We start from the raw sequence: 7,686 nt of genomic DNA, 5'->3' as shown, positions 1-7,686 counted from the left end.
AAAAAAAGTTAATTTCAGAGAGAGATCAGTGTAGACAAACTGTAAAAAGCCCAGGGAGATAGAAAATGAAAAAGTAGGCTGAAAATAAAGCTGCAGAATAGTCTGTATTATACTAGTGACATACTATCTCTACTCACTTCAAAGAAATTAAAAGCTGTTAAATTTCTGCTAACTGTCTAATCCGCAAGGGATTGTTCAGAATGCAGGTCTGGATATCTGCAGAGTTTCTCTGACTACAAACAACTGCTTAAATAGGTACACTTTTTTTTTTTCCTCTGCAAGTCTTGAGGAAAGCATTTGATCTTCTAAGAGGCACAACAAGAATTGAGCTGTTTCTTAACATGACCATGACAAAAACATTCACATTTCATACAGTGAAAGCATTCACAGTTCATAATTCACTGTTTAGGTTAAATCAAGCATAGATAATTCTTAGAAACTGTTATTCACTAGCTAAATTTCAATGTCTAGTAAAGAGGGAATAAATGTTCAGAAACAATGGTGATTAACCAAGGTTGTTCTCTTTTTGTTACAGTAGTATCCTCTTTCCTCTCTTCAGAGTGTCCTGGTCATCCCAATGGAAATTAGTCATGCTTCTCCATTCTCCGATGGTAGACACCAGCCTTCAAAGAAATGAACCTCCTTTCTATTAAAGCGATTCTTCTTTCTGTGTTTTAAGGTTTTTATGGGCCAGGTTTCAGTGTGCAGAGAAGGTAAGAAAAAGGTATTACTTTGCCCTAAATCGTTCCTAAAATCCAAAGGGACACTTAGTAATGCATAGACCTCTGTGCATTATATCTCTCCAGAATACCTCGTAGTATGAGGCTGACTCTTCTCAAGGTGATAAGCAATCAGAGACGATCCAGCGGTGTCTAAGAACGAGAAATTTGGCTAAATAATTGAAGTCTTAGGTTTTAATATATGAGGCCACTTAGGTATTCTCCTAGTTGACTACTGAACACTTTCAGAAATGGTATATACACTATAAGAATTATAACCTACGGTTGGTGGTTATTCACAGTTCTATGCCTGTGCAGTGTTTCATGAAAAGGACTGAGGTGTTACAGAAAATAAATCACAAGAAAAAGGAATGATGTAATGGAAATTTTGCTTTTGGTATAACATTACCCACTGTATTGAAATATTTCTGACAGTTGTTTTTATCTGGATTATCATTTATAATGTACTGACCAGAACATAAATTTTGGAGTGCACTTTTATGTGTAAAAGACATATACGGTTGTCTCTAACTAACCTGCTAATACCTGTTAATAAACACTTGGATGATTTGTAGGGTCTTTTTTAAGGATCAGCTAGCAGGATTCAATAGCAATTGTGTCAAATGCCAGCATTCAACATCAGTGCTATTTATAAAAGCATTAGTGCAAACTTCAGCCTTAAGGCTATGTTTTTACAAACAGTGGAAAACAGTTTGTTAATGCATCTTTTAGTGTGCTTTCTTATGCCTCTATTAAAGATGTAAATCACACTTTTTTGAAGGAAACATAGCATTCAATTCTAGATTAATACCATGAATGTGTGGATTGAATTCACATACAGATTGCAAATCATGCTCAATTATTATGTTATATATAGCCTTATTTCCATACATACCGATGTTAATTTCTGGTTTGCCTTATTTTGGGAATAAAAGGGCTGCATTCTTACTGATATAAGTGGGAAAATTAAGAATGTGTAAATTGATATGCAGAATGTGACAAGTTTATTTCCATTCATTGCAAATAAAATTGCTGCTGCTTCCCATGCTTGGAAAGGATTAATTGGCTAAATGATGATGCAACAGTTTTAGTAATTAAGATATATCCATCTTGCCTGGAAAAGACTGTCTTATTAGCAAGGTTAATAAACACTGACTCACTCTTTAGCTTTTCTCCTTTTTAGTACGTAAGAAATGAGCATTAACCTCTAAATCAAATAAAAGGTGCATTTTAAAAATTAAGAAAATTTTAATGTTCTTATATGGAATTGATCCATGAGCTTAAGTGCTTAGTAACTGGGTTATTAATCTCACTTACTGTTCCATGATGAAAGAAAACCCATCAAGGTCTTTAACACGTAAATTAATTATATTTTATAACAAGGCTTGGAGAAAAACAGCAGTGTGTTTCTGATGAGAAGAAGTGGGTGAAATTATGTTACAAAAATTGTTTCATGAACCCCAAACTAAAGAAATGTAGTTACCTTTAGATTTGTAATGGAAGGCTCATTTATTATAAGCTCCAGTGGAAATTTTTGTTGTGGTCAGGAGATTTATTTGGTCTTTCTCCTACACAGGTTTTCTCGTGTTTAATTAGAGCTATGCTCACATTGCATCCTTCACCTTATGGAAACACTCTGAAGGCTTCTCTACAGCTGTTTCACCATGGAGGATTTTAACTCTTGCTGAGACCTCTCCTGCTCCTTCAGTTTGGTTGGAAATAGCCAGCAGGTTTGGAATTTATCAGGTGAGATATACATAAACAGTGCCATTTCCTTAGAAAGCTGGATACAGGCAGAGAATAAGGACTTCTCTGTGTACTAGTGTGTGTAAATTTCTTTGTAAATGTAATTATGAAGTGCTGCTCTGCAATCAGTAAGTATATTATTCATACAGTTCCTATATAGATGCCAAACAAACTGATGTGCTGACAGCTTCTATGACCTCTGAATACCATAGCTGTCACTGATGTACCTAGGTTTTGCACAGAAGTTATTTTAAGGCAGAATTGGTTAAAAAATTATTTTTTCCTCCTCTGTTTTCTGTTTCTTCTGCTGTCAGCCTGTGGACTGAATACCAACAGTGGTCACTTGGAACAAGTCCTCTTCTTCAAGCGGTTGTAGCTAGCAGCATGCAGTGGTAAGACAGCTTTCTCAAAATCTTTGTTTTTTTTTTTTCTGAAATGTAAAAAGCCTTCTGAGAGGATATTTAGAGCAGTGAGCAGTGTCTATAGCTGTTTGGTCTGGTGGCACATGGATCAGCAATTCTAGCCTGAGCAGCCTCTTCAGCCTCCTCCAGTTCTGCCTGCTGCCAAAGGGTAGTCAGTGGTAGCTGCTTTGGTGCAGGGCCTGGAGAGCCATCAGGAAGGCAGTGCTATAGTTGCATACAGTTCTCCTCTGGGCCTTGTGGTGTGGGGTATTGTCAGTAGCAGGGTCTCAGCATGTGCTCAGAAGAGACTTCCTGTCATTCCTAGGAACAGAGTGCCATTCATACCGCTCCCAAAGACTGAAGGACTTGGGCATAACTATCTTGTGAGTCTTCGTTTTTATGAACATCTCAAGTAAGATGTATCATTTCTATGAAGCTAGAGTTTGTCAGAAGTCTCCCATAAATACTGCTGTACTGAGCCATCCTTTCATTAGCTGTGTCCCTCTGTGTCCTCTTAATGAAGCTGAATTCATTAAAACCAAAATCAGTGCAATATCATGGCAATAACTTCAAGCACAAAAAAAAGATCCAGAAATCACATGATTTGGCAAAAAAAAAAAAAAAAAAAAGCCAGACACATCTGACAGGGCTATCTTGTGCCACTTAACACCTGCAGAAGGTAATTGGTCATGAGGGACCTCCCAGATTATGTCTGTATGACCACAGCAGGGACTTGAAAATTAAATCAAGTAGCTCATGAAAAACTCCAGGTGATTGCAGAACACCTGCAGGAAGTATTTTTCCATAGCACTGGTACATAAAAAAAATAAACTGATGAGCAGCTTACTTGTGCCAGGCACTGTTCAGTTCCAGCACATTCATGTCTTATCGTCCAAAGGTTAAGCTGCATTTAAGTGAGCGAAGGCTCTCCAGGGTGAAGAGCAATAGCATGTCCTTCTGCCTTTAAAGAAATAAAATTTCCAGGACCCAAATCCTACTGTTAGTTGAGCACATTTTTAAATGGTTACAGTTTTTTCCTGCTGTTAGAAGGCCTTTCTAACTACTTCAGTCAGGCTCTATGAGATTTTAATTGCACAAGGGACTGAGTTAACAGTGCATTATTTCTAATCAGTTGGGTTTATCTGGCTTCAGAATTCTGAACCAAATTATACCTCCGTCACCAAGTAATTACTGGTTTATAATAATTTCACAGTGTGGAGACTCTGGTAATCCAATATGCATTGCCTACAAATCAACAAGGCACTTTGTCACCTCAGGGATATTGGTTGTATGTATTGTTGGCTGAGTTTCAGAGCACCAGATGAAGAAACCAAGGGTTATTTCCCTTGAGTTTGGATTTGCATGATTAGTTCTCTCTGTGTTGCCCTGAAAATGGACACAAAGTATCAAGAGAGAATTGCTTTCAAACAATTCTCTCTTTGCTTCCCTGCCTCTGAAGCACCTTTCCCTGCAGGCAGCATCATGTTTCAACAAACTTGCTACTTCTGGTAACGCAGTAGGCACAGATGTCCCCGTGCAGGTACTGCGAGCAGTCATGGAGCATCATTTTATATATTAGTACAGGAAAGTCACACACAGCTCAGGATGCAGAAAAGTGTTGTTGATGAACGATGTCCACCACCAGACCTAGCAGCCAAAAAGCTTCTGATTCTGCATGTAGCTAACAGGCCAGGGAATCTCAAATTTCAGCAGTTCAGTTCTTCCTGCTAATAACCCCTCCATGTTAATGTAATTCCATCCAGTGCTGGAGCATAGCATAATTAGTAGTAGCTGTTTGGTAACACTATAGAAAGCTGAAAAGGAACAAACCAGCTATGTCTGCTATAACAATAATATCCACCTTGGTCAATCATTTTTGCCTTATGCAAGCCCCTCTCCGGCTGCTTGTATGCACACTTCCTCCCTGGATCCTTCTTCCTGAAAAGTGCTGAAGATCCTACTGGTGAGTTGTCTTTCAAACCTGCCTTCCAGAAGCATAGTGCTGGAGTCCTAGCCCAGTGAGGTTTTCCTGGCCGCAGCCTTACCTTTTAATCTGCACCTCTGGAAATACTGGCTTATGGAACCAGGGGAATTTCTGTGCCATTCTCAGTGCATCATCCATCATTCTGCTATCAGTCAATTTAGTATAGTCACATTCTTGCCTTGCTAAAAGCAGGTGACATAGAAGCTGTGAGCTTCTATTAGTGATACTGATAAAATCATTCACACACTTGTTGAGAGGAGTGACTCAAGCTAAACTGGACTGTTCAAATCCTGGTAGAAAAAAAGGCAGGCTTCAGTACAGGCTGGTCACTGACATCAGTGTCCAGCATCCAAGCAGGCTCACGTCGCTCACTTTTAAATCGACCTTGATTAAAACTAGCACAGACAGCTTTTTTGTGCTAGCCAGACCTCCACCTTTGCAGAGACATTCTTGAAGACTCCTGCACTTTAGAATGCAACTCTGCTTCTTTAAAATTAACAGTGCTAATGGTGGATGAAAATAAGAGTTATACATTATAAGTGATCCTGATTACTCGATTAACAAGCAGGGAAAAAAAGAGTGGCAATCTGAAAAACCACCCCTGGGGTATCAGCATGAAGCTTCAGCTGCTGCAAACTGATCCAGCCCTCTCTTGAGAACACACTGAATTTTTAACGTTGTTTGTAGTTCATATTGAGGAAGTGAGGGAAGAAGAGGTTCATATGCTTCAGTGTTATGAATGAGTGTCAAAAGGCAAGACTGATGACCAGATCGTCAGCAGTGTGCTCAGTAATGCCAAACATAGGCACTGAAAGCTTGAGCCAGATCCCTAGAATGTCTGAATTATTTTTATTCAGTCTGTATTTCTTTCTCTTCTACTCCTGGTTTCTGAGCTGCAGGTTATACTCAGAGTACATTCTCAAGCTTTTTCTGAAATTATGAAAGCTGGAACCTTAATTTCAGATATATTAAATTAAAAAATGTGTTGTTTAATCATCTGCAAAGCAGTCATTTATAACAGCATCAGACACTTTGAGACTCCAGACTGTTACTGCTGGTGTCCTAAAACTGGTGTTTCTCTCCTGGTATCAATAAAGATGGACCAGCTTCACCTGAAGTCTGGTTTGGGATCTGGTCCTGTTTTTATGGGAATAATTGAGCCTCTGAAAAATCACCATGTTTATATATATTTGATTATTCCTTCCTGTCAGTGGTGTTTGAAATTACTGGCTGTCATCCATGATGCTTTCTGATCCAGAGAAGGTGCAGTAAGGGAGTAGCAGGCTTCAAGAAAACTTGAGCAGAATACCTCTATAAGAATTAAACTGTAAGCAGCAGAGTCTCTGTTAACATTAAAACTACTTCTCTGCCATTTCCTTTGGAGACTCAAACATTATGTTGGTCAGAAGAAATTCTTGGTCACATCTGGAGTGGGTGTGATAATTGTGGCTCTGTCTAGCCATTGCTGGATTCATTATCCTGATGTATTATTTAGAAGACCATTTATACCAATAGGCAGATAAAAGGAAAGTTAGTTTTGTAAAAGTGACATACTGAATTTTCTACAGAAGTTTTTGAGTTTTGGCTCTGATCTGCCTTAGCTGAAAACAACAGGCATTTTGTTACTGACATCAATGGCATTAGTATGAGCTCTTTCAGGCTGTGATGTTTCTTGCTGCATAAAACATTGACGTAATCCTATATTTAAGGTGATAGATAGGAATTTGGTGCCTGAGAGACCACTTCATCCTGCTAGGCTGGAATTACACAGGAGAGGCCTGAGAGCAGCCTGCTTTCCTTGGAAAGCCTTTACTTTGTTCTGCTGTTAAATGCTGTTAAGTGTTCTCTGTTAAATCTTGTGTGTTTATAATGGCATCAGATACTGCTGCAAATCACTGAGGGAGCAGATGGCAAAGAATTCAAGTACTTAACTCCTTTTGATGCCCCTGGCAATGAAGCATCCAAATATCTTCATAGATCTGAGCCAAAGAGCTGTGACAGAATGCAAACAAAGGAATCTTTTAACCTCAGACATTGCAGCAACTTGCTGATTGTGGACGGCCCTCCTTTCAGTCTCTCAGACCCCACAGGTTGTTTGTTCTTATTGCTCTGGAGTATGTTAGACTCCCAAAGGGACCGAGGGACATTACTAATTTATACTAATCACTGTAAAAATAACCAAAAAAGCTGTGGAAAAATATCAGGGAGGAGGCAATGGAAAAATACAACTTTCCTATCTGGTCTTTCAACCCCAAAAATACCAGATCACAGTGAAAATCTCCTTTTTAATGAAATGTGATGACATAACTGTAATGCCCTAAAAGATGTCAAAATTTCCCACTCTGTGTACTGATGACATCTCACACAGGAGAAGTAAAGCTATTCATGTACTTTCAGCGAAGAAGTGATGAATTATTTCTGTGATTATAGTTATTATTTAAGTCAGTGTCTGTTCCGGGAGTTTGAGATTGATGTATTGAGTTGAATGTCACTGCTAAGGTGGAGTTTATGTATTAGATTAAAATAAATATTCAAGGTAGGGGGGATAGATGACAGAGGAAAGTGCTTTCCAAAAGAATGAACAGAGAATAGATTAAGGCCATGAGAGTGGCCCAGTTGAAAAGTACTTTCCCAAAGGGTCTCTTCATCAAACCAGAACAATCCAAATCTGATAAAATGTTGATAAAGAAAACCAAAGGGGGCATCTGTGATGGAAAGAGGTGCCTGTGTTTGATCACTGGATTTTTTGTCTTTAAGCAAAAGTTACTGGATGAGACTGAACACATTGACCATGCAAGAGATAGTCTCTCTTATCCTTAAGACAAGTGAATATACT

The sequence above is a fragment of the Falco cherrug genome, chromosome 8 (assembly GCF_023634085.1).
Source record: "Falco cherrug isolate bFalChe1 chromosome 8, bFalChe1.pri, whole genome shotgun sequence".
NCBI classification, from domain to species: domain Eukaryota; kingdom Metazoa; phylum Chordata; class Aves; order Falconiformes; family Falconidae; genus Falco; species Falco cherrug.
Note: the sequence above shows the minus strand (reverse complement) of the source record.